This window comes from Rousettus aegyptiacus, unplaced genomic scaffold, assembly GCF_014176215.1.
Source record: "Rousettus aegyptiacus isolate mRouAeg1 unplaced genomic scaffold, mRouAeg1.p scaffold_m13_p_3, whole genome shotgun sequence".
Classification (NCBI taxonomy): Eukaryota; Metazoa; Chordata; class Mammalia; order Chiroptera; family Pteropodidae; genus Rousettus; species Rousettus aegyptiacus.
Window position 1 is genome coordinate 47,642,752 of NW_023416306.1, and position 24,676 is coordinate 47,667,427.

The 24,676-nt window shown below is 38.5% G+C and overlaps 1 long non-coding RNA gene across 1 annotated transcript in view; it reads left to right on the forward strand.

The window, feature by feature from the left end:
- The first annotated feature begins 12,218 nt into the window (after positions 1-12,218).
- Positions 12,219-24,676, forward strand: part of LOC118614953 — a 145,185-nt gene continuing 132,727 nt past the window's right edge. Inside the window, exon 1 of the long non-coding RNA XR_004956183.1 lies at positions 12,219-12,727. This is a non-coding gene — a long non-coding RNA (uncharacterized LOC118614953). The remainder of the gene's footprint in view (positions 12,728-24,676) is intronic.

Genomic DNA, 24,676 nt, shown 5'->3' on the forward strand with positions numbered 1-24,676 from the left:
CTGAGATGTTAACTAAAACCCTAAGGAGATCTATTGGTCAGATCAATTTCCAATGTAAGAAGGCCCATGGTCTTAGAGTCTAAATATTCAACCATTCTAAATATTCAACGCGGAACACAAGTTTGCTATTATAAATTACCCCACCCTGTGTAGAGAGAAACAGTCTTATCCCCAACGACTGATGATAAGTTTCCAGTCTGACATGGCATCCGGAAGAAAGCTCTGTGACCTCTGAAATGAGTAAATACTCATGGTGTTTCAGGAGCCTCTTGCCTGTTCATGAAGGCTGAGTTACTTTTGCTATATACAAACTATGGTGCAATTGCACCTGTTATACATATTAAATATTTGCACATAGAGGTGATTATTTCTTTCTACAGAATGGAATCCTGAAGTAGAATTGTGGGGTCAAAAGGCATATACATTTAAAAACACAACAGATTTACCAATCTTTACTTGCTCCCTGACAGTGCTACCCAAGAGCGCCAGTTTTCTTAAATTCCCATCAGTAGTGTTATATTGCCAAGCTTTTAAATTTTTGCAAATGTGGTGGGGATAGAAAAAGATAGCTCGTTATAGTTTTAATTTGCATTTCTCTAATTGCTAGTAAGGTTGAACATCTTTTTATATGTTTATTGGATCTTTGCTTTTCTTCTATGAATTGCTTGTTTATATCTCAAGCCCATTGCTCTGTTGGGATATTTGTCTTTTTCATATCAATTTGTAGGAGCTCTTTATAGATTCTGGATATAAATTCTTTGTTTGTTATGTATGTTGCAAATACCTCTGTTTGTCACTTGCCTTTTTAACTTAGTTTATGGTGTCTTCCATCACTCAGAAGTTATGAATTTTTATGTGGTAAAATCTGTCAGCTGTTTCCTTGTCAGCTGTGGAGTTATTGGGCCTGACTTTGAGAAGGCTGGAATGTTATATCTAAAGTATCTTCAAGTCAGAGTTCTGGGTGTTGTCTTGAACTGAGATATCTATGGTCTATTTTTTTACCCTCCCTATTAATGGTGGTGTCTTTTTGCTTGGGGCGGAGTGGGGGTGGGGCGGAAACACTACACACATGAAAACTAAAACCCAAGACACAAATACTTGCTGACACCAATTCAAAAATAAAAAGAAAAGAATGGAGGTTTCTAGTCTCATAGCAGATAGTCTCATTACACACACACACACACACACACACACACACACACACGAATCCTCTGTGAATATACAAATTTTCATAAGAAAGAATGAAAGGCCAGCGTAAATGGAGTGTGTGTGTTTTTGTGGACATCTATTCCTTAAAAAGCAAATACTTAATACTTACTGTGTGCTCCATAGTAATCTATCAATAATAATTGTTTAAGAACTGTCGGTCTATGGGTAGGATATTATTTATTTATTTTTATTTTAAGACATGAAATTGTAGCTCAGTGATAATAGATAACTTTCCGAAGGTTATATAACTGGTAGGTGGCAAAGCCAGAATTGGAACCCGGGTATTCTGGCACCAAGTCTAGTGCCCTTCTCGTTATTCTGTAGACTATTGTTTAAACAGAGTCGGGATATGCGTATAATGTAGATGTGGATGCAATTTTTTGGTCTCTTTGTCTATATATGTGGTATATTTGTGTGTCTCTGTATGTGTTCGTCTATATGCATACTGTGTGGGTAGAGAAAAAGAGATTTATTTTAAGAATTTGGCTCTTGTGATTATGGAGGCTGACGAGTGTAAAATCTGCAGGGTAAGCTGGCAGGCTAGGGACCCAGGGATGCTGCAGTTCCAATGCAAAGGCAGTCTGCTGGCAGAGCCTCCTCTGAGGAGGAGGTCAAACTTTTTTCTCTTAAGTCCTTCAACTAATTAAATGAAATGCACTCACACGATGAAGGGTAATCTGCTCTACTCAAAGTCTACTGTTTAAATGTTTATCTCATCTAAAAAGAAATACCTTCACAGAGACATCTAGAATAGTGTTTGATCAAATATCTGAATACTCTGCTCTAACAAAATTAACCATTGCAGAGAGAGGTTTGGGTCTTATCAAATGCCTTTTCAGTATGTGTAGTATGATTTTCTCCGCTATCAATATAGATTATTTTATTAATAGATTTTTGAGTATTAGACTTTCCTTGCATTCCTAAGAGAACTCATACCAGTTTTCACCCATTTGATTTCCAATACTTTAAAAGATTCAACATAACAAGTGTTATGGCCTGAATATAGGGACACAGGTGTAAAGTGGTGAAGTCTTTTTGGAGAGCAATTTGAGAGGATCTATAAAAATTTATTTAAAATACATACCTTACGACCTATCAGTTCTATTTTTTTTTTGTATCCTTGAAAATATCTTTGCCTGTAAACAAAGAAGCATGAGCAAAGCTGTATATTATTGAATTGTATGTAGAGCGACAAATTGGAAATAACCAAAATGTCATTAGGAGGGAGATAAATGGACAAACAATGAAACATCTAAGAAAGACTGGCAGCAGTTGAAAAGAACATGTTCGATCTATGCATACACACCTGTCAAAGCAAGTATGTACGACACTGACAGTTTAAAATTAAAGTACATTTCAGAACAATAAGCATAAAATAACACCTCTTATATTTTTAAAAATTCCCACATGTACATTATGATATAAATGCAAATAAAATAATTTAAATTATACCTATCATAGTGATTATAATTGTTACCTCTGGAGGAGTATCATCAGAAAGAACTGCCTTATCTGTATCGTTTGCATTTTCTACAGTGAGAAAGTACTAATAAATTACTTGTATAATTTAAACTTAATATTAAAAGTTATACATTTACAAAACATACCTGCATCTCAAACATTAGAATTCAGTTTTGAACCCTGATACATCAACTGAGTATATTAATAGATACATTGGCGAGTATTTGATATAATATTTTAAATTTATATTGAAAAATTAAATACTGAATTCTTACGTTATTTTAATCTATAATGTATAACATCTAATCTCTAGATAAAAGTAAATATATTTTATACAAAGTCTGATAATGGCAATTTGATAAGACTTTTCTCCTACTTTGGATAACACAAGCAGATATGAGGCCTAATTTTAGCTCACATGAGAGTAATTTGAAAGCAAAGATATATTACTCTTTCATAAACTATTAGCTGGGTTACAAAACAATCCCCAGCATGCTGGGCGTTGCGCCTCAGTATTTCATGGTAATAACCGAGGGGAGAGAGAAAGTAATAACAATATGATTTAATAAACATGGTGTCATATAAAAAACTAACAAACAAGTGGAAATATTTCTTTATAATGTTATTTAAAAAACCAAAATGTCTTCTAGGCAATCAAAAACTGAAAATTATCTTCTTATACTTCTATTACACTGATCAATAACATATATAGCTTTCATGAGGTTTCTTGCTTTTGAGAGAAAATATGACATAAAAATAAAATAATTTCACATTTATTTTTATTCTTATGTTTGAAAAAAAAAGTGAACAATTTCCGTTGCTCGCCATTGAGGACAGCTTTCTCAAGAGAATGCTCTATTCCCAGTCAGCTAGATCCCGGGCCCATTGACAGTGACCTAGGTCCAAAAGGAAGGAGGTCTCTCTTGAGATAGAATATGATTTCCCCTATGTTTTTATGGCACTGAATGTGTGCCTTCTTCTGTTCACCCCACCTGATTCTCTTGAATGGGAATTCTCTTCTTAACCTCCTATTTTATGCCTCATCATTCAAATACCAAATTAGAGCCAGCTTTGTGGTATCCTGTGCAGGTTTAGAAGAGACTCATGCTTGTTTTTTTCCCAATTATAGTTGATATTCAATATTATTTTATTTTAGTTTCGGGTGTACAGCACAGTGGTTATACATTTTTATAATTTGCGAAGTGATCCCTCTGATTGGTCTAGTACCTACTTGGCACTACAGTTATTACAATATTATTGACTGTATTCCTGTTGCTGTCCTGAGATATTTAACAATTTTACCCTTGAACTTGTGTTTTGTAAGTGAAGACTGATGGAAATGGAGTATACACAGGTGCAGAAGAGACGCATGCAAAACATGCATGCCTCTGTTCCTTGTCGCTCCATTCACACAGAGTTTCAAGATGTCTTGTGAGCACAGAATTCTGATGGACTCACTATGTCTGAGAGTTCAAGGTGAGTACAAGGTAAGTGTGTTACCTCTACAACTAAGCGGGGGCGCTGCTAGCCTGGAGAAGCTACACTTTCTGCTCTAACAAGAACTTAACTTTCAACAGAAAGAAGGCAGCTGTGGTCCAAGAAACAAGAATGAAAAAGGAATCCCATCAGATCCTTTCTTACGCATGTTACTTCACTGGAATTAGCCAACCACTTGAGCTGGAAATGATGACAAAAGGAAAAGGAAAGATAGAGAATTCCAAGACTTCAGTTAGTTCCGTGCAGCATTTCCACTGTTCTGGTAGGAATGAAATATGTATGAGCTCCAAAATCTGAATTGTGTACTGTTAGCAATTCTGCATATTAATTAACTGCATTTAAAATTGACATTGCACAATACAAAAATGAAAGATAAAATTCATGCAAATAATTAGAATTTTTATTTTTCTTTACTCTGAATATTATTAAATAGCAAATAATAATAATAAAAAAGCCCCCACTATGACAAGTTAAGAGACTGAGAAAGAAAAGAAACAGCTTTATATTTCAGTTTTATTAATGACACACTTTTCCTGCCTTTGAGACAAAGGAAACCAGATTTTCATTTAGCACTGGACCTTGTAAATTATACAGCTAGCTCTGACTCAGATGCCTCCTTCCCATTAAATTGTCTTTGGATCCTACCACTGCCCATTCAAAATTAATTGTCCCCCTACCTTTCATGTCTAATTATTTTAAAACTTGTATTTAGCACTGTATTTTGCCCATGCTGTTTGGAATTATAGTTACTATGGACTTCCCAGTAGCTTCTGCTAGCAAGTTGTACTTTTTTCCACAAGTACAACCTGTGGATCACCGACATCAGAATCACCTGGAAGTGGTGTTTGGGGCTCTTCAGGGTGGGGGACCACTGATACAGAGGGTCTTCAGGTGTGGCCTGAGGACCAGCAGCACCAGTGTCACAGGATCTTATTAGAAATGCAAATTTGTGGCTTCCCACCGACCTCTGGGGATGGGGCCCAGCTGGAAAAACAAGAGCTCTAGTATCAGCTAGACTTGGGTTTGAATCCTGGTAGAATCATTTACTATGACTTTTGGGTAAGCTCTCACTCTTCAAAATAAGCCGAGAGCCTGTAACCAGGGAAGAAAACTTGTAATACCTGCAAATGCCCTATAAAAAGTCTCGTCTTGTTTATCAACTATACCTTTTTTGCCTTTTATGTTACTGTTGAAGAATGGGAAAAAACCAAATCTGAATGCATTGAAAGAATTCTAATTAGATATTTGTCAGGAGCCATTTTGAGGCACTGAAGAAGTCACGTAGCTGATAGCCATGAGGCAGCTGCTGAGACTGCTTAACAACGGTTCAAGGAAGCAAGATGTTAACTTAAACATTACTGACCCTGGTGGGGAGACTTGCATCATAAAGAAACCCTTTTAAGAGAGTGGAATGCTTTACAGCCCAGAAAAGGATGTTCTACCCTGAGGGAAGGATATATAGGAACTTATGTAAATGTCAGCATTCCTATGGTAATGTACTCTGTGCTTTGCTATCCTGCTCTGCTATTGTATCCGAAAACTTATATAAAGGCTGTGTTAAATAAAGACGGGGCTGCAATAGTGACTGTATGCCCTCCCGAAGCTCTTTCCTATCTTCTTCTTTTTTCTTAGGCTTCACCCCCCCCCCCCCCTTTCAGGTACTGTTCCATCTCTGCGGCGGGCTCCGGCAGATATTCATGAGATCCTGAGAGTCCTCCAGGAAAGCAGGAGACAGGATCCCAACACATGGCCCTTTTGGAATGGGGGCCTGAGTCAGGTTGCAGGGGTTGGCAGTGGTAAGTGAAACCCTTTCAGAAGTCAGCACTCAATAAACTATTAAGTGAGTTGATCCAGATCAAAGGCACTGACCTGGGGATAGTAGAAAAACCCCCTCTCAGACAGAGGTGGGGACAAAATTCATCATGTCTGAATACTGCTTGAAGCTCATTTATTAAGAGAATACAAACAATAAAATTCTTCAGCCAGCTTCTGTTTCCTGGTGACTGACAATTTCTATTTCATTGTGATACCCAGATTGGGGTGATAGCCCTAATTACAATAAAACTGAAGAACCTTGTTCAGCATTCAATTTAATCAAATGGCTGAAACCAAAATATAAGGAAGAAACAGAAACCTGAAGCCCTATATGGTCCCTGTATGATGTGTGTGTGCGTGCATGCATGTGAGAGAACAGAGGGGAGAGAGATTATGGGCTTTTATTTTTATATTATTTGTTAATTAAATAACAAAACAAAATACTGATATGGTATTTATTTAGCACAACATTGCAATACTAGTATTGATGCTGGCATTTTATGTTTTATAATGTATTCAGAATTCATGAAATAAACCAAGTATTTAATATGAACGATTAAAAAATTAAATATACTCTAAAACAAGTAAAAATCTAAATTTTAAAAAGTATGCATATTAAGCATACATTATTATTCCAAAATCATTTATTAGCAACAAAATTGATAAAATAGAGTAATCAAAAACTCTATATAAAAGGAAAACCTTAACTGACCATGGAAAGTTGAAAATTAAATATTACTCAAAATTTCATTTTACATAAAACAACTATTTTTCAATTTTTTTTTTTATTTTCTACTTAGATGCAAATTATTCCAGCTGTTGATAAATCTTTGCTACTTTATAAGAGAGACAATGGTAAAACTTGTGATAAACTGACTCTAAATATTTTTCTCTAACTTATAATCTCATTCCTGGTTTGAAGACTTTGAGGAGGTATTTAATTAATTTATTTATATTAAGTTTATTGGGGTAACATTGGTTAATACAATTATATAATTTTCAGGTGTACATTATAGTTCGACATCTATATATTCTATTTTGTGATTACCACCCAAATCCAGTTTCCTTTAACTACCATGTATTTGATCCCCTTTACCCACTTCACCCTCCCCTTACCCCCTGTATTTGACTCACTTTATCTCATCTACCTCTCCCCCTGAGGAGGTATTTTTGAAAAGCTTTTTCTTCTGCATGGCCCACAATCTTTTGTCAATGGCCAGCTATAGCTTTATTTCAAAGAGAGCATTCATTCCCAGCTTGTCTTTGACTCTTTTAGCATCATCAGGTTGTAGATGGAGTATCGATGCTGTGTTACCTGCATTGATTTCGATTCTATCGTGTTTACATTCCACTTTTTCAAAAAGCCTTTGATCTAGAGAAAGAAATATCCTTTGGAATAGAAGCTTGGCTTCATCCATTGTCATTTTCATTCTCTTCTTGAGGATCACTGAGACATAGATTAATGCAGTTTTTGTTGGATTTGAAATTTTAATGCAGAGAATCACACTCTCTGAGTATATTTCATGTTGTAAAAAAAAAATCAGATTTCAGAATTTAAAAATATAGAAAAAGAATTGCTCCAGGAAAAATACAAGTATTTCAATACTTAAAAATCTCGCGCTGCAGTTATTTACATTGATGACAAAGATAAACAATGGACTTGTTCACATGAACACATCCAACTAATTTTTAGCAAAGTTATTGTCCATTTCACAGAGTCATCTCTTGATGATATGAGCTCACCATGAAGTGTGTTTCTTCTGAGAGCAGAGAAGTTCCCATGTCTGGCTGCAAGAAAGAGTTGATTGGAGCATCAAAAAGTACATCCAAAATGTACCCATTTTGGACTCCGATGCATGCCAAGATGCTCACTGCTGTTCCCTACTCCCCATTGGCCTTTGGGGCAGCTGTGGAGTGTACTGAAGACCTCTCGTGAGTGAAACAGGATGGGCCATTCTCCCACTGACTCACTGGGAGCCCCTGAGCCAGCTGAGAAGCCGGTTCAACCCTAGCAGAATTCAAGCCAGATCGGAGCCCTCAGCGTTTGCAGTTCTGCTCACAGCATAGCTCCAGAAACCTTGACTGAATGCAGATAAGGAACCATACACATGAAATTTGGAGGTCACCTGAGGGCACAATATAGAGACTGAGAGACTGAAGTGGGATTTTGTAAGGTGCTTCCCCAAAAGCCTACCTGTTTCTCTGCTCAATAAAGTAAGTGTGAAGTTTTAAGGGAAAACCATCTAGGTTCTCTAGGCTTCTATTCCTTTATTCAATGCCCCCAAACTCTGAGGCCTGACTGCTGCCCAATCTAACTTACCCTAATTTTCAGCAAATGTCTGGCCAGCAGGGAAGGGGCCCGTATTTCCTCTGTCGTAATAGTCACATTACCCCGGGTAATTTCTGGCAGCCGAGGAGCCAGAGGAGTTGCTTTTTCAGCAGATCAAATCCAAAGCAGCTGGGGAGAGGAAGGTCAGGGCTGAGGCCTGGCGAGTCTCCATGACCCGTTTTCCCCTGGGAGACTGGTGTCCAACCAGAATTGCACACCTCCCTGAAGCCATGGCATGCTTTCCAGCGGTCGTGCCTCTGTACATGACTCTTTTCAGACTGAATTGTTAGCATCTTATGAATCTAAAACCAAAATATGAAACAAACTGAAAAAAAAAATAACCTGGTGTTCATTTGAAATGTATTTAATAAGCGCTTGTATACCTTTAGGTGTCAGGCATTCTATTAAAAGTTGTGATATAAAGACAAATACAATAAAAATCCAAGCATCCAAGAAGCTCACACTGTGGGAGTATATTTACATGACAATGAATGAAATGGGGTGGTGAGGCAAGGCTTTAAGCCCCACCAGAAATGGTGACCTGAGCTGGGGCTCGAAAGGCTAGCAGGACTTCTTTGTGTACTGAAAGGGAAAAGTCGTCAACAATGAGGAATTGACATGGACATAGGTAGGGAGCAAGAAAAGCCATGATTGTGTTTAAAAATTCTTAGGAAGGACCGTGTGGTTGGATGTATGATTTGAGCAGGGAAGAAATGACTTGAAATGAGGTTGGTAATTGGGCCTGAGACTCAGCTGCAAAGAACAATGTCTGCCTTGATTTTCATCTGGAGTTAATGGAAGAAAAACACTAAATTTCAAGCTGCTGTGTGCAGTAACAGTTTACGTTTTAGAAAGTTCACGTAGGAGGCCGTACCAAAAAAAAAAAAAAAAAGAAGAAGAAGAAGGGGAGGTACAGAAGATATTTAAGGGCATCAAAAGGAAGAAAGGAGATGGGGTGGCATGTTTAAAGGAGAACAGTATGGAGGAAGTTTTTTGTTTTTTGTTTTTTTTTAAGTTGGAGGAGACTTGAATATATTGTAGGCTGAAGGTCAGTTGCCACTGGAGATAGAAAGGTTGCCAATGCAGGAGAGAGCAGAGATAATCGATGAGGCAAGATTTTTGCCCATGCCTAGCCTAGCATGCTGAATTCCTTTGAAGTAACTATATTCGGCGTGTCGGTGTTGGTCACATCGTAAAAGAACACACTAACTCTCAGTGTCATTGTTTAACAATATAATAATACATTCAAAAGATAGCAACAGTCATTAGAGAAATGCCTTCATCTCACGGTCGATGAAATGACATAGACTAAAATAATCTACTTAGAAAAGGTAAAATGATGGGTTAGACAAATCATATCACACGGTAGTCAAGTAACCAGTAAACCAAAGTGATGTGAAGAGTGCTGAGGGAAAGCAGGGAGGAGGGGAAAGATGAAACTAAGACGAAACACAGTAAAAACAAAAACCGAAAAACCAAAAAACAAAAACAACAACTGATAGTCAGATAAGAAGATAAACAAGGACAGAAGAGTTCCTGTATTTGTGGAAGGGAGAATAAATGACTTGGGAAGTTCTAACCAGACCACAAATCCCACTGCTCCCCTGCCTGTCATGACCCTCCCTTAGGGTGAAGGCTGTGAATGAGCTGCCAACTGTAGCTCATAGTATGAGGCTAGAAGCCCCTTGAGCCTTCGGAAATGGCTTTGCAGCATCTCCGGGTCTCTTGTGTCACCTCTGCCCCAGTTAATTGGCTGTCCATCTTTTCTTTTACAAAGAGAGCTATCCATAGGAGGACTTGGGCCTGAGATCCTTGGATGATTTCCCTTCACCTTCAATCTTCTCTTGTCTTCTGAACGACTTAGTCCGCCCTGACTAAAATCGTGCTCTGCTGTGTTTCACAGGACAAGGAGTGTTCACCTTTCCCGAAGTGACAGATGGAGGCAGTGGTGGGCACAGCTATCCTTACGCTTAATCAGCCACTTCCATAAAGTGTTCAGAGCCCAGCTCAGTGCTTCTTGAAACTGAAGATACACGAGTCACCTGGGAATCCCACTGATCCAGCAGGTGTGCAGCGGGAGTTGCGATTCCGAAGTTCTAACGAGTTTCCAGGTGCTACCAATGCTGCTGGGCCATGAACCACCCACCCCTTGCATAAAATATCCGGGAACTGCTCCTTGGTCTCCTTGGAGAAAACCTGTGCAGGAGTGCGCCAGGACAGCGTCTCTGGTAACTATCAGCCAAATCTATCCGCTGTCCTTGGCTCTGTTCAACCCCGCAGTGGACCTGGCCTACGTTTTTCTGACCATCATCGAATGAGCCTGGGCTTGAGAAAATGTGTAAGTACGATTTCCTTTTTTTTCTTAATGGCACTGAAAAGGCAGGACTGGAGCTCGTGGGACTCACCCACTTAGCGGAGCAGAATAGATGAGCCCACAGAGAAATCAGATTTCCAAATGACTTTTGCTTTTGACCTGATTCATGTCTCTGCAAAGAGCTAGGGAAATGAATCACTTTCCCAATCCAGGCTGTACGCCTTGCTGTATAAACACTGCTTACAAAACAACAACAACAAAAAAACCCCCCAAAAACGAGGATTCGTGCAAGGTTCGCTTGACTAGCAACACAGACGAAGGCAAAAGTTTTCTAGAGTGTTTATATTTAGGTTCTGTTGTAGGGGAGTTCTTTTTATCACCTGAATGTGTCACTTCAATTTGATAAACAGGAGAAGAGAGACTGGCCTTAAAAAATGCTTAACACTGCGCGATGCTTCACTTTGTTCTGGCACAATGGAGTCTTACAAGAAGGAAGTTCTATTTTTGGTGCTGTCGCGTCCGTTTTGTTCAGTTCAACAAACATGCATTGAGTATGTTATATAGCACGTGTGGTGCTGCTGGGTGCTGAGTACACAGTGGTAAATGAGAAATGGTAACTGTCTTTAGGAGCACTCAGTACTGTGTGAGAGACAGACAGGCAGAGAGATAATGCCTATGCAGTATTGTTGGTGCTGTGGTTAAGGTAAATACATAGTGTCAGGAGTGCAGATGAAATCTCCTCCTCAGCCTGGAGGTGGAGGAAATGGAGGTTTTTCCGAATGGATAACATCTGGTCTGAATCTAGATGCTTGAGTAGGAATTAGGCAGATAAAGAAGTTTTAAAAAGGAGAGTCATTAATATTGTTCATTGATCGTTCCTGCTTTTTCTTTCTTTGGCACCAAGAGCCTGTCCTTATCCTCTTCAATTTAAGTGTGTTGTGGTTAAGCCAAAGAAATGTGAGTGAAAGCGACATGTGTCACTTGTAGGTAGAAGCTTTAAATGCAAGCATATGACTTACCATTTTCCCTTCTCACTGCTACAGAAACTGTGAACACATCTTAAGATGAAGCTTTTATCAGCCTAGGTTCTTGAGTGACTACAATGAGCAGAAGTAAACCTTTGTTGCTTAAAGCAACAGAGTGGTCAGTACAGCAACGTAAGTTAGTCTGCCCTGACTGACACAGAGGGGCATTGTGGGTAAGGAGTTTTATTTACAAAAGGCTCAGGGACATGTAATGTCATCCATCTGGAACGTGCAAATGGTTAATAACACCAGAACATGTAGTGCAAACCGGGGTGGGGGGGTGGGGATTGGGCCGGTGCTTGCCTACTCTGGGTCTCAGAATAACGAAAGCTTGGGTGATTGGAGTAAAAGCTTTGCCGGTTGATCCCTTGAGTTCTTTTCTAACTAAAGACTTTGATTTTTACAAAATTTAATGCAGTTTATGATTTCTTCTGGGAACACCATTCCACAAATTCCCAGACATGATTGAATTTCCTCTTCTGGAAAACTGCAGCATTTTAAAACCCATATTATAGTACTAAATATTGTGTAAAGTGTTTATTTTTGTTATCTTCGTTAGACAAAGGTTTCTTGATGGCAGGAAATATGTCTATTCTAAGAACCAGTAGAGTGTCTAGAAGTGTAATAATGAAATCACCTACCTTCTTTAAGGGGTATATCTATGCACCTCCTTAGATTCTTTTGGCCTCACCTGATTTCCAGTCCACAGGCCACATATCTTCACATAAGCCACTCCTATGGCTGAAGGACTGACTCCCTGTGAGCTCATTTGACTCTACTGCCTGAGGAAAACCAATTACAGAGCCCTTAGCTACTACTGTCACTTCCAGGCAGAAGTACAGGCTGCAAGGTTTCCCAAGTACCTGCTGAAAAGGCAAAGACAGTTTCAGTAAGTCTTTGGGCAAATTTTTACCAGTGGGGGATGTGAAGGAGCCATCAGATAAATCCTCTTTTCCTCCCTACAATGGACTTTTCCAAGAATTGCCCGTATGTGGAGGAGTCCAACATGACTGAGCAGGTGAACCTGCTGAGAGATTGGCTGAATCTCCTGACGGCTCATTGTGAACTAGCGTCCAGGTAGTAACATATCACTTTTAATTGCTTTCCATCCTCTGTGCCTTAACTATTTTCCACTCTAATTGCCCTGGGCTCCAAAAATGCATTGGCACATTATCTTTGGCTCAGACTCTGTTTTTTAAGGAACTGAGGATAAAATAGTTAATTTCAGAAGTGGTTCTAAAGAGTAGACCCTCAGAATAAGATTTAGAGTTTGCCCATTGATCAGAAGGCAATAGGGAGTGCTTTGCTGGTAATTAATAGATTATTAATAACCCTTGATATGTAATGATATCACAGGTAGTTAAGTTTTTACCTGTGGTTGATTGAGATGAGGTACATGTGGAGGGCCAGGTGATGAGAGATCAAATAACTGGTATTTCATTAGTATGATGGCAATGATAATTATGTATATATTGGAGTAACATGGTTGTTTTTGGCTTCACTGGACTGAAAAAAATTGATAGTTCCAGGGCACATAATTGTACAACTAAAGTTTCAGGGCAGAAAGTGCCAGAAATCAGGCCTGGGATTTAATTATAAAATGTAGTCTCTAGAAAGCAGAACTTCTATATGTGGACAGGCATCTTTGTGATAGAGTATTATTGAGATCTGTAATGGAGACATCTGTATGGGTGGACCTGAGAATTTTAACCCCCCAGATTCCTTTTGCCCTTCTCATTTGCCAGAGAGCAGCCCACCTTGCCTGAGTACCACGTATGATTTCACCTGAAGCAAGTGCCTTAAATGGTGCTGATTCTTGTCAGTGTTTGCCCCTATGACCTCTCACTGCTTTTAGACCAGTAAACAGGAGTCAGCACAACCCAAGTGGGAACATGTAAGCTCTGCTGTTAGAAAAACATGCAAAGGGAATTGTTCGATTTGGCTGATATATACTAACAGGATTCAGAAGAACTTATATGGGAATTGATTCTGAGCATGTTAAACTGGGGAGGGGAGGGAAGGCATGGAATATATATGCTGGATAGGGAAGAATTTGAGATTCCGTATCCTTTCAGGGATACCTGAAACTTGTTCTAATATGCTGCAGAAATGGATCCTGGAATATTGAACACAATGATCACTTATATTAAAAGTGAATTGAGATGCTTGAACTTCCTTGACATAGAACTGAGGAACAGATAAGAATACTTAGGGAAGCGGAGTGCTGTAGACTCAACCCAGCAGTAGTCTGAATCACAACTCTTAGGCCACATGTAATATATTTAAGGGAGAATTTCAACATAGCCTTTGGTCCATAGTCTACTATGCATTTAGTGAATTCTTCCTTCTTGATACACAGCAATAGAGAGAATCAAAAGCAGAATATCGTTATATGAAGAGGATAGCAATGTACGTTTACTGTCCTGCCATGAGGCTATAATGCAGACTTCATAGGCCTTGACTCTTGACGTGGCATAGTACACAACACACACTGATCCACTGTATTGATGCCATCATGCTGTATGGACTGGGTGAACTAGAAGTGGAATGTTCCCTAGCTGCCTTAATAAATATTCATGCCATAGGCTGGGAGAAAAAAAAATTAAGATCTGCTTCATTAGTGAAGTTTTCGGGGGTCCAGTAGTTAAGGATATGCCAGGACATTCCTTCTAATTTAAAAGAAATTATTGCACCTCTTACTTCCTGCCATTAAGGAAGAGGCACAATGCCTTTACATCTTTTTGGATTTTGGAGATACCAGATACTATGGCTGGGAATATTTATGCAACCAAATTACTGGTTGACTCAGAGGCTTTGAGCAGGGCCTAGGGCAAAAGAATGTTCAGTAGCAGGTCCAGGCTCTACAAGCTGCAGTTTTAGTGGTTGCTAGTGGTATCTGGTTAGATAAAAATAATGTATGAAGTCTCTAAAAAGCCAAAGTAAGAGAACTGAGAACAGATCCATGGGGATCTGTAGCAAAACCAGGACTTCTGCAGCAGAGAACTTCAGTGTTTGAAAAACAGCCTCTGGTGTTTAAATAACTCTTAGTAGTGACTGAGCACTTAACCGTGGAATACCAAGTGACTTTAAACTGTGATGCCCTTTATGAGTGGGATGTCAACAGATGCACTGAATTAAACAGTAGAGTAGAGACAATAGTAAATCATTATAAAATAGTAGTGGCTTATTGAGGATTAGGGTCAAATATTTTCCAAAACAACAAAAAAGGTAAATTACATAATTGGGTGTCCCAGACCTCTATTACCTACTGACATTGCATTGATGCATCTCCCTCATTTATACTTTTGGCCAATGATAGCTTTTCCACTAATGGGGAAAAGGACTCTGGTTGGTTCAATGATGGGTCCAAGCAATATGTTGACACTAGCTGAAAATGAACAGCTGCTACATTATAGTCTCATTTATGTGTGACTCTGAAGGATAATGGTGAAGGGAAATCCTCCCAGTGGGCAGAACTGTGAACAATATACTCATAGTTACAACATATGGAGGAAGAGGTGGCTTCAGAAATGGCCGTACACTGACTCACAAGCAATGGTGAATACATGGTTGGTCAGGGGCTTGAAAGAATAAGACTACAAATCAATGACTAGGCTATCTGAGACAGAGCTATGTGGATGGATCCATGAGAATGAATACACATTGTGTACATCTTTGGGTTTTAGTGTGCACCAAAAAACATCAACCGCAGATAAGTATCAACTTCTCTAGACCAGAATGATCCATCCTGTAGATGCCAATCAGCCTCTTGTTGGATCCCCCAGTGCCACGATAACAGGAAGCTTTGTTTTGACGCAACATGAGCTTCCCCTCATCAAGGTTTGTGTAGCTACTTCTGCTGAAGGTAGCCTACCACCAGAAGTGATCAACACAGAGCCCTCAATATGACACCATACTTGGGGAGACCATTCAGGTACCTGGTGGCAGGTTGATTATTTTGTATTTCTTTCATTCTGAAAAAGGCAATGACTTAGCTTTACTGGTACTACTATCTACTCCAGACATGGATTTTCCCTGCTTATCCTCTATGCCTCAACCATATGAGGGTTCACAGAATTCCTTATCTGTTGGCATTGTATCCTACACAATTGTCTCAGATTGATGCACACAATTTATGGCAAAGGAGTTTCAAAAATGGACTCACAATCATAGGTTCCTTGGTTTTCTCATGTACCCCATCATCCTGGACTCTCTGAATCCTCGTTACTTATGGATTTGAATGTAGAGTTATGCTATAGGACATAGGTCAACAAATGAGGATCTTTGGCCCAAATCTAACCTGCTGCCTTTTCTCTTTCTCTTCTTTATTTTGGTCAAGTTGAAAGAAACCTAGTCATGCTATATCTTTATATATTGTGTACGATTGCAATGGCGCTATAATGGCAGACTCAAGTAGTTGTGAAAGAGACCATATTGCCCATGAACTCTAAAATTTACTATTCAGTCCTTTATAAAAAATTTTTTTCTAACTTCTGTAAGACATGATCCCTTCCTTGCCAAGGGGCTGCCAAAGGGGTGGGTTATACCAAAAAAAAAAAAAAAAAAAAAAAAAAATTCCTTGTAAGGCAAACATTGACCAAGAAGATATAGGAAAAAAGAGGGAGCAGGCAGTTAAATTTCCTGTCCTTTCTCTCTGCTCTGAAACATGTTTTACCTAATGAAGAACGGTTATTAGAGCTGCTTTAAAGTTTTTCTGATAATTCCAAAATCTGGGCCATCTCAGAGTCGGTATTTATCTTTTACTGAAGAATAAGTCTGATTTTCCTTGTTGTTGGTATGTCAAATAATTTTGAATTGTACCCTGGAAATTTTGTATATTATGCTGTGAAGCTCCAGGTCTTATAACATTCTGGAGAAAACAGATTTTTCTGTGTCCAGGTAATCAATGTGACTTGCCTTCTGCGGGCAGTGGTTCCAATGCGAGTTCAATTTTCAAAGCTTTTGCTGTGCTGTGTAGCTGTGTTCCTTGTATACACCACTAAGGAAAGTCTGGGATATGAGCAGTGGCTTATATGGTAGTTTGGTTCTCAGAACTTAAGCTTTTTTGATTGTTCTGCAAATTTATAGCTTGAGGTGAACCTGGGATTTGTATCAATTTGTCTATGGAATTGGGGAGTTCCTTTTTTCCCATTCTCTCCTCTTCAGTATTTCTTCCACCCATTGTTGGTTCCCTAAGGCCTCTTTTCTTCCTCCTCTAGCTAGGAAGATGGATTTCTCTTGAAATTGTGATCACTGTCACTATTGCTCTGAGGGAGAAATGAAGAGGGAAAAAGAAAAATAACAGGAATTTTCTCCATACTCTGCACAAGAGAGACCCATTTTCTTAATTCATCCGCTCAGAAAGATGGGTTTTATCTCGGAGTTTTTGAGATGTTTATGCTGCTGTGGCAATTATGTGCCTGGCCTTGGGGCAGGTTGGTAGAGGGGAAAAAAAGAGAAAAAAATTCCAAGAATTCTGCCTATACTCTACAACATTTAAAGGGCTCCAAATGCCAATCTTATGGTCAGAAAGATGGTGCGTGTGTATGTGTGTGTGTGTGTGTGTGTGTGTGTGTGTGTGTGTGTGTATGTTTTCATTGTCTAGTCCTGCTGTGCAGTTTCCATATTTGGCTTGCCCTTAGGGCAAAGCCAGGAGGTAAAAGAAGGAAAAAATAAATAAATAAAAACATAAGACCAGGAAATACACTGTCACAAACATTAGCCATTTTTCAAATTTTCATTTCTCTCCTCAATTCACTCACCTGCTGCCATTTATTTTCCAGAGTCTTTAAAGTAGTCATTTAAACAGTTTTTTTTCTAGAGTTTTACTTCTTATTAGTCAGAAAAATAGAGCTCTCTCTATCTCGGCGAGATCTGGAAGAATCTACTTAAAGTATCAGGCCATATCTGTATCCTCTACCCCAGCCTTCTCCCTATTTTTCATGCCAGATTAATTATAGACTCCTTTGCTTTTTGGAGGAGAGACCATACAGGTCATGGAAGAATGTACAGGAAGTCTGTGGTCTCGGTCATGGGCTGAAATAGATAAAATACTGTCTTGAGGAATTCAACCTGAAAATTCCCAGTTGTCCTGGAATTTCTAACATGATTAGTGTCTAAAGGAAAAATGAGTCAGGATATGAAACAGAGGTCCACAGCAAAAATATTATTGACACAACCTTGTTAGAAGAAATAACTGATGAGAGATTTCAGAAAGGTAGCTTTGTTTGCACACACCACGGGTAGGGCTCAGATGGGGTGTGGAGGATGCAGCACCCTGAACTTGGGGTAGGAAATGCAATTAAATAAGGACAGTTCCCAATTCTTAAAAGTACCCAATAGTTGAGTGATCCTTTACAGAGGCCTAAAAGGTAGATTCCCTCCCCTCGTCTACATCATCTCCTTCTAAGGACTTAGAATCTAAAATCATGGCCTGTTTTCAGTTCTTTGCACAAAGCAGGCCATGGCAGTTGTTGATACTGATCCTCTGTAATCAGTCACCAAGCTATGAGCATGGTCATGCTCACCTTGGCCTTCTGTCTCACTAATGACTAGTGAAGTGCAAGGGAAACAAAGCATTGGGGTGAAGAGGAGAAAGAGCATGTGCCCTATAGGAGGCAGATCTGGGATGTGGCTGTCTACTGTTCAAGGAGACATCAGCTGGTCCCCTCTCTGCCTAAGCCGCTGCTACACTGTCTATCATGTGGGAATAATGGTGCCTATGCTGAAGGGTTGTGAGAGTAAAAGAAATAGTGAACACAACTGTTCCTCACTTCTGACTGCTCTCCCCCTCCAGGCTCCAAAAGAGACTGTAACAGATTATATTATATGAAAGAGATTTATATCTTCAAATATTAATTAAATTCTGCCTATAAAGTATTGCATAGTAAACACTCATAGAAGCTCCCTTATTGAACAGATAAGAATGATTAAAAATCAACATGCATTACTTACATGAAACTAGTGTTTTAAAAATTTTGAAGCACACTTTCTAAAGTAGGTTAGCATTCTGTCTCTATTTTTTATAAATTGTTGGTTTTATCTTTTTGGAGAAAAACTTTAATAACACTGTAATAAATGGCATTTTATTCTCCTACCCCAAAGTACTACTTTTACTTTGCGTTATTCAGCTTTTGAAGAAACATTATAACTTATTTTCTTCAGATCATGCAGAGACCAATATCATGCTTTGCACTTTGCACGATATTAATATTAATAAATATTGGTTAAACTAATTAGTAACCAATCTCGCTTTGAATTATGACCTCTTAGATTTAATCTTGAAAATCTATTCAACTCAAATATTAACATCAAGAAAGGAAAGGGGAGGCTGAAAAGCATAAGTTAATTAATTTTGCATGTCTGGTAAATTTTGGTCACTTGGAAATTCAAAATTTCTCAGCATAATTGCTAATTTGCATCAAGCTTTGATCACTGAGATTCCTTGCTGTGTTTTAATTCCTCTTTTTTTTCCAGCCCAGCAGCTCAAAACCAGGTCTTGCAGTTTACAATTATTGGGGAAGTTCAGTATGAGAAGGGTAGATGGCCTCTGAAACAAGTCATTAATCACTATGCCCAGGGTTCAGGTTTTTCTTTCCTTTATGGTGGCGCACTGTCAAGAAAGATGATTCTGGAATTTTGTCGAGAAGAAGGGGGCCATTGCCAGCACTGAGGCCTATCATTAAGCGTGCTATGGAGGAATCAGAAGAGAAGGGCAAGGGCACGAATGTTCACTGAATGCCTGCTCTGCATCAGTAGTTTTAGGTCTGTTATTCCACGGACAACCCAGGGTGGAGGTGGGGGGTGAGAATAATAGGTGGTATTTACTGAGGGCTTACTCTGGGCCCAATCTTTTACAGTCATTATCATAGTGAATCCTCAAAACAACCTATGAGGTGCTATTATATTGCATTTTAGAGGTAAAGCTTCAAGGGTTAAATATCTTGCCCAAAGCCATAGAGTTACTCAGACATGAAAGGAGAACTTAAAAGCACTTAATCTAACTTCAAACTTTGGACTTCGAAGTTCCTTTTTTCTTAAAATACCTTTCATTGCTAAAGTAAAGTATGCTGATGACAAAAAATACAGAAAAACTCAAATATTTAATTTTTCAACAAGTAATGCATTTGTGTACTTTGAAAAGCAAAACTTTTTTTTAAAGGTAAGCACTATTAATCTGTTGTGACTCTGGAGGGTTTTTATGTGTGTATGGATATATTTCTCCCTTTTTACACTCATGGCAGCATACACATGTTACTTCATATCTTTTTCCTTCACTTAACTACATCTTAGAGATCTTTATCAATCAAAGTATGAAGAGTTCAAGGCTTTTTAAATAGCTGTACCATTTTGTATTTTATTAATCTATAAAAGTGAATTCCGAATTTATTTAACCAGCTTTCGATTGATTGGCACTGAGGCTGTTCTCAAATTTTGCTCTTATGGACAATGCTGAAACAACTCCTCAGGTGTGTCAGGTGTCTTTACCTCTAAGTGCTAGTGTATCTGCAGGATGTATTGCTGAATCAAAAGTAAAAGAAAACTTTTGTACTTATGGTAGGTACTGCCCAATTGTCCTCCATGGGGTTGCACCAATTTGTCCCCTTATTAGAAGAGTTTAAGCATCTGTTTCCCCCACAGCCTTGCCAGCAGTTTGTTATAAAACTCTTGGAATTTTGCCAGTCAGATAGATAAAAAATGTCAAGAGTAGTTTGAATTATTTCTGTCATGGTAAATGAAGTTGAGCATCTTTTCATGTTTGAGAAACATATTTTCAGCACATTATTTATTTATAGCCTTGGTCCATTTTTCTTTTGGATATGCTTTTATATATTAGGGAGTTAGCCTTTTGGAATATGAGTTACAAATAGCTTTTCTTAGTTTCACTCTTGTCTTTTGGCTGTAAATAGGGTGTTTTTTCCATAGAAAAACTTCCATTTTTTTAGTTTACCAGTGTTTTATCACTTCTAAATTTGAGTTATAGAGATCATGACCAATCCAAGGTTATGTGTTTTTTGTCTAGAATTTTATGGTTTCAGGGTTTGCATTTAATCTTTTCGCTCTATTTGGAAACAATCCCAGTTTCAGTTGAAGTATGCATCCAAGTCTACATATTTCTAGAGAGTCCTTCAGTTATTCCAATACTATCTATTGAATCATTTCATGACTGATTTGAAATGTACTGAATTCAAGTCTCTATAGATACATCTTTTTTTGGTTTTGTTATTCTCTTCTGTCCATCTATGTATTCATATGTTATTAACATAATGTCCTAATAATTTAAGGTTTTAAATGTTTTAACATCTTCTATGACTCACTCTTTCTGTCTTCTACCCTGACCATTGTTCTTTTTCAGAGTTTTACTGGTAATTCCAATTTATGTTTCCATGTGAGCTTCAGAATGACATTATTGAGTTCTTTTTTTTTTAAACACCTTTAGGGTATTTTTATTAGAATGTGTTAAACTTATAATTTAGGTTATAGAATATTCACATCTTTGTCATAATGTGTTTCCATTTCTAAAGAGTGTTTTTTTTTTTTTTAGGTCTTTAAGAGTATTGTAAACATTTTTTTCTTATGGGACTTACATATTCTTATTAATTCCAGTCTTGGTACCTATATTCATATAATCTTTTTTACATTATATCATCTATGGGATTCTAATGAGAGCATGTGTGTGTGCGTGTGAAAGCTAATGTTTCTATTTTTATACCCTTAACATCTTTCTAAATTTTTATTGGTTATGGTAGCTTTTCAGTTGGTTTTCTTTTTTCCAAGTATATGGTCATAGCATCTGCAAATAATTTTTCATCCTCCTTTCCAATTTTTAGAATTATGATTCCTTTCTCTTTCCCAATTGTGTTGGCTAATACTCCTAGCACAACATCAAGTTCTGTTTCTTTGTTGAGCATAAAGCTTTGGGGTTACGATAGAAGTGTTTTTTCTTGTTAAAGACTTATTCATCTAACACTATTTTATTGCAAATGCACTTTTTAAAGATTAATAATGGATATTGAATTTTGTATGGTATCATTTGATACTTTTTTCCCTTTGTCAAGGTAAGAAATGTATAAACCTGTAGAGAATTTATTGATTTTTTTTTTTGAGCCAAACTGACAATTGTCGGGAAGCAAAATATCAACAGATTAGGAAAATGCTTCAGGGAATGGCAGTTTTGTGACTTACTTTATACATTAGAATCAAATGAGGAGGTGTAAGGAGGATTACATGACATTCATTGGTGATAGATTAAAGAGGCAGGAGAAAGCAAAGCAGGGAAATCTCCGGATTGGATGAAATGTAAAATGGAGGGACACATACTTCTTTGCATTGGCGGGTACAGGAGAGTTAATAATTCACATTTACAGCACATAGAGATGGTTAGGGTTGGGGCAGGGGACAAGATAACAATGAAGGATTCTGTGGTCTTGTGATCTGGCACACTGGATTGTGCTCTGAGGGGTCTGGAAGAAGATTACTGACTTTAGAAGGGTATGTTATCTTAGATGCAAACAGACAATAGACAGGCTCACTTATGGTAAAGATATACCTTTGTCAAGAAAGCTACAAGCACAGGATATGACTACCCACCATGACCTGTTTTTAGTTAGGAATTTATATGTTCAGACCATCCTATGCAGTTAATTTTGGTCTCTGAGTTTGTAGGGCCCATCTTGTTGGCCTTTCCTGAGCTGGTCAGTTTTAGTATGTGGCCTCTTTTTTTGCCTACACCTTATGTAATTTCAGACATACGAAGTTTTGTTATTGACCTATAAAAATGGATTTATGTTCTACAGACTGATCTGTGTCTTGTAGTTCTCACTATACAATAAATAGTTTGTGGGATTCTTCCCAAGCCGCCTTGTGCAGATCTAGCTCATTGTTTTAATGGCTGTGTAATACCCCCTGGTTTGGACACGTCCCGTTTATTTACTCATTCTCCTGTAATAGGCATTCCCTTTCTCCTTTGATTTTTCCTGCTATAAACAAATCCACAGTAATCATCCTTGTAAGTGTAGTTTTATGTAATATGTAGTTTTATGTAATTTTATTTTTAAGGACTCTATTCCCAGGGACGGGAGTGCCGAGTTGAAGATTGCATATAATTTCATTTTAATAGCCACTCTGCTATATTGTTCAAGCTCTCACAGCAAGAACTGGGATTCAGTGAGGGTTCTCTGGCTTCAAATCAGATTGCTGCCTAGGTCAGAGCCAGGTATAAGGCAAGCCATATGAAATTCCTGTGGCCACAGTAAGATTCCTGCTATGCTTTATCTAGTGGACAGTGTGTAAACAGAGAGAAATCTTACTCCACAAGCATTTGTCATTGTGAACCTTCGGAATTTCTGCAAACTTTGAGTTATGTGGTCTTTCTGTGTATCTGTTTTCTCATCTGGGAAATAAGAATAACAATACTTGTGTCACAGAGTTGTAAGGTTAGAATAGCATCCAAAGCCCATAGCAAGGTGTTTGGCTTTTCTTGAAATACCTACAACAGTAATTTATTTGAAGGTATCAGGCCCAAGCCAAATTTTTGCTGTATGCTTTGAAGTGGCCCAGGCTGATGGGACTTGTGAAGTAGAAAGTATAGTTGTTCCTTGACACTTGGACTCAGGTCAGGAGAGGCCTTCAGAGCTGCGACAAGGGTGAGAATTCACAAGCTAAATGGACTATGCAGCCCTCCCCTCAGGACAGCCTCTGCTGATTCACTATCGATAGAAAACCAATATGGAGGATTGAAAAGGAGAAAGAAATGGGCAAAGAAAGGGAAGGGAAGATAGGCTAAAGATTTTCTGGTTGCTGTAACAAATTACCTCAAACTTAGTGGCTTAAACTACACAAATTTATTATCTTACACTTCTGGAAGTCGGAAGTACAAAAGAAATCTCATTAGACTAAAGTAAGACGTAGACAGGGCTGGTTCCTTCTGGAGGCTGTAGAGGAAAATCTATTTCCTTGATTTTTTTTCACCTTCTAGAAGCTGCCTGCCTTCATTGGCTCATGACACCTGTCTCTATCTTCAAAGTGCCTCACTCCAACCTTTGGCTCCAATGTCATATCACTTTTTCCTTCTGTGAAATTATAAGGACTCTTAAGATTTCATTGAGTCTAATCCAGGGTAATCTCTCCATCTCAAGATTCGTTACCTTAATCGCATCTATAAAGTCCCATTGGCCATGTAAGGTAACTAAGGCGCAAGGTTTTGGGGACTGGGATGTGGGCATCTTTGGAAGGGTGCATTGCTCTGCCTACAACAGGTGTGATATATGTAATCTGTGGCATCAGTACAACCACTTTCTGCTCCTTGGAGTTTCATCCTAACACTGGAGAGCACCTGTTTTATTCACCTGTCTTCTCTCTGCTTCCCTAAGAATTTTCTTTTTGTTTGACTAAATTTTCTCATGTTCAGAGAAAAGATAGTACCCATTCTGTTGTCCATGAGATGAGCAAAACGTGCGTTAGACTTCATAGTGGTTTTTGTGTGTGTGTGTGTGTGTGTGTGTGTGGAAGAGCCTGCTCTATAAGCAGAGGGCTGAAGAAATGTGGTAGGCACTTTCTACCTGCCTCCCTTCAGGGCTGTGGCCTGGGTTGCATCTGACTGTTCCTCAGATGTTGGACTTCCTATCTCACTCAGCTCCCACTATCTGTTTATTCACTTGATTCTTTCCTTACCTTTACCTCTCTGTAAGTTTGCTAGGGCTGCTATAACAAAGTATCACAGACTGGATGGCTTAAATCACAGAAATTAATTTTTTTTCACAGTTCCAGAAGTTAGAAGTTCAAGATCAAGGTGTCAGCAGGTTTAGTTTTGATGCAAGACAGAACAAGTCCCCTTGAGTGGGGACTCAAGTCTAACAAGGGAAGAGAGAGGGTCCTTGACTATACAGAATTCAAGTGGTGTCAGAGAGCAGAAGGAAAGTTTAGTAGGGGAGAAAATAACACTTCATAGACAGAGACATGGTCTCCTCTCAAAGACAGAATGAGAGAGACCCCAGTGAATTGGGTTTATATCTGTTTTCCTTTCCG